Genomic DNA, 3,173 nt, shown 5'->3' with positions numbered 1-3,173 from the left:
ATCTTAGATATGATAGACTCTGGAAACTGAATGAGTATAGAAAATTATAAACCTTGTTCTCAAGGTACATGGCACCTACACAAAAATTGACCATGTATTATAGCATAACATATCATAATCAAATGCAAAAAGTCAGAATATTAAATGCATTCTATTCAGATCATGATGCAATAAAATATTCAATAAAGGTTCAGGGAAAAATGGACTAAAAACTAATTGGAAATTACACAAACCAATGTTTTAAAAATGAATGGATCAAACAACAAAAAATCAAAGAAACAATAATTTCATTCAAGATAATGACGATAATAAGACAATATATCAAAACTTACGGGATACATACAAAACAGTTTTTTAACGGAAATTGTATATCTCTAAATGTTTATCTGAGAGAAGAGAAAGAAAAGATCAATGAATTGGGAATGCAATTTAAAAAACTAGAAAAAGAATAAAATCCCCAATTAAATACCAAATTTGAAATTCTGAAAATAAAAGGGGAGATTAATAAAATAGAAAGTAAGAAAACTATTGAACTAATAAATAAAAATGACACTTGGTTTTATTAAAAAATCAACAAAATAAATAAATCTTTAGTTAATCTGATTAGAAAAAAAGAAAATCAAATTACTATGATGAAAAATGAAAAGAGTAACTTGCCACCAATGAAGAAGAAATTAATGCATATCATTAGAAGCTACTTTGCTCAACTGTATGCCAACAAATCTGACAATCTAATTGAAATGGATAAATACTTTAAAAAATAAAAATTGCCCAGATTAACAGAAGAAACAAAATAATATTTAACCTCATTTAAGAAAAGGAATTCAAAGAAGTCACTAATGAACTCCCTAAGAAAAAAATCTCCAGGGCCAGATGGATTTACGTGTGAATTCAACCAAATATTTAAAGAACAATTAATTCCATAGGTGAAAGAGTTCTGCCAAATTTCTTTTTATATAACAAATATGGTGCTGATACTTAAACCACAAAGAGCTAAAACAGAGAAAGAAAATTATAGACCAATCTCCTTAATGAATATAATGTAAAGATCTTAAATAAAATATTTGGAAAGAGATTTCAGCAGTTTATCATCAGGATAATACACTATGACCAAGTGGTAGTTATACCAGAAATATAGGGCTAGTTCAATATTAGCAAAGCTATCAGCATACTGGATCATGTCAGTAACAAAATTAACAGAAATCACATGATTATCTCAATAGATGCAAAAAAGGCATTTGTAAAAGAAACAACACTCATTAAAACACTAGACAGTATAGGAATAAATGGAATTTTCCTTAAAATGATAAGTTCCATTTATCTAAAATCATCAGCAAGCATTAAATGTAATGGGGACAAGTTAGAAGCATTACAAATAAGATCGGGGTGAAACAAGGATGCTCATTTTCACCACTATTATTCAATTTTGTAGTAGAAACATTAGCTTTAACTATACAACAAGAAAAAAAAATTGAAGGAATTAGAGTAGGTAATGAAGAAACAAAACCATTGCTCTGCAGATTATTTGATGGCATATTTAGAGAACCCAACAAAATCAACTAAAAAAACTACTTGAAACAATGAACAACTTTAGCAAAGTTTCAGGGTATAAAATAAATCCACATAAACCATCGGTATATGAATGTATTGGAGTATTATTGTTCTATAAGAAGTGATGAATAGGCTGATTTCAGAGAGGCCTGAAGAGACTTATATTGATGCTGAATGAAATTAATAGAACCAAGGGAACATGTACACAGTAAGAGCAAGATTATGTGATGATCAACTATGAAAGGCTTAGTTCTTCTCAGCAACATGGTGATCCAAGACAAATTGAATAGACTTGGAATGAAAAATGCCAATTGCATCCAGAGAGAAGACTATGGAGACTGAATATCTATGGAAGCATGGTATTTTCTCCTTATATTTGTTTGTTTACTTTTTCATTTGTGTGGGTGTTTTTCATTTTGGTATGATTTTTCTTGCACAGCATGACAACCATTTTAATATGTTTAAAGCATTGTGTACACACACACAGATACATACACACACACATACACACATATATATCACCTATATTAGATAATGTTTACTTGGGGAGGGGGAAGGGAAGAGAAAAAATTGGAACAAAAAAACTCACAAAAATAAATGTTAGAAACAATCTTTACATGTATTTGGAAAAATAAAATGCTATTGAAAATTAAAAAGATCCATTTTTCAATGAATCCAGGAGAAATTGATTAATGAAAACAGAACAAATCTTTTGTAAGGTGTTGAGAGTAGATATGGCATGAGATTTATTATGTAGAAAGTGTGTTCAAAAGAAAAAAAATTAAGCATAAGACGAGTCACAGTCTGAAGTATCAGTTATTTCTAATTTGCCCATGAATGGAAATTTTGGACCACTTGTTTTATCTTAAGACGGTCAGGCAGCTGATTGAACTTTACACCATAGCACAAAATTCTAAAATAACCTATTTGAAGATTAAAATGACAGTCAAGCCTTTTTGTCCTTTATGGCTAACATGTGACAATTTAAAGCCTGAAAGCACCTGTTGGCTAGAACTTATTAGAACAAAGAAGAGCATCACAGTAATTTTCTTATAAGTAGTCATATGTAAAGGTTCCAGACCTGGAAAAAAACCTGTTCTGTAAATCTTGAAAAATTAAAAAGTTCACACCTGAAAAGACATATGAATATGAGATATTTAAATTTACTCCCTTAGGGGATACATTTCTCTTTTCACATACTACTTACTATTGGTATAGATATTTCATGGAGTCCTATGAATGTGCTTCTCCAAACACTTTCTCTCACTTCTGCTTCAGTATTGAATATTAAAGAGGAACTTGGAGATCCTAGAAGCCCTTTGTACTATTTACATGGACAACTGAAGTTTTTAATTACTTTGTTTTTTTTTTTTTTATTTAATAGCCTTTTATTTACAGGATATATACATGGGTAACTTTACATCATTAACAATTGCCAAACCTCTTGTTCCAATTTTTCACCTCTTACCCCCCCACCCCCTCCCCTAAATGGCAGGATGACCAGTAGATGTTAAATATATTAAAATATAACTTAGATACACAATAAGTATACATGACCAAAACATTATTTTGCTGTACAAAAAGAATCAGACTCTGAATTATTGTACAATTAGCTTGTGAAG

General features: G+C 29.9%; 1 pseudogene; it reads left to right on the top strand.

The window, feature by feature from the left end:
- Positions 1–2,290: 2,290 nt before the first annotated feature.
- LOC105751111 lies at positions 2,291–2,918 on the top strand (annotated as a pseudogene).
- Positions 2,919–3,173: the final 255 nt, after the last annotated feature.

Source organism: Sarcophilus harrisii, chromosome X (assembly GCF_902635505.1).
Source record: "Sarcophilus harrisii chromosome X, mSarHar1.11, whole genome shotgun sequence".
NCBI classification, from domain to species: Eukaryota; Metazoa; Chordata; class Mammalia; order Dasyuromorphia; family Dasyuridae; genus Sarcophilus; species Sarcophilus harrisii.
Note: the sequence above shows the minus strand (reverse complement) of the source record. Positions and strands in the feature narration are given on the sequence as shown.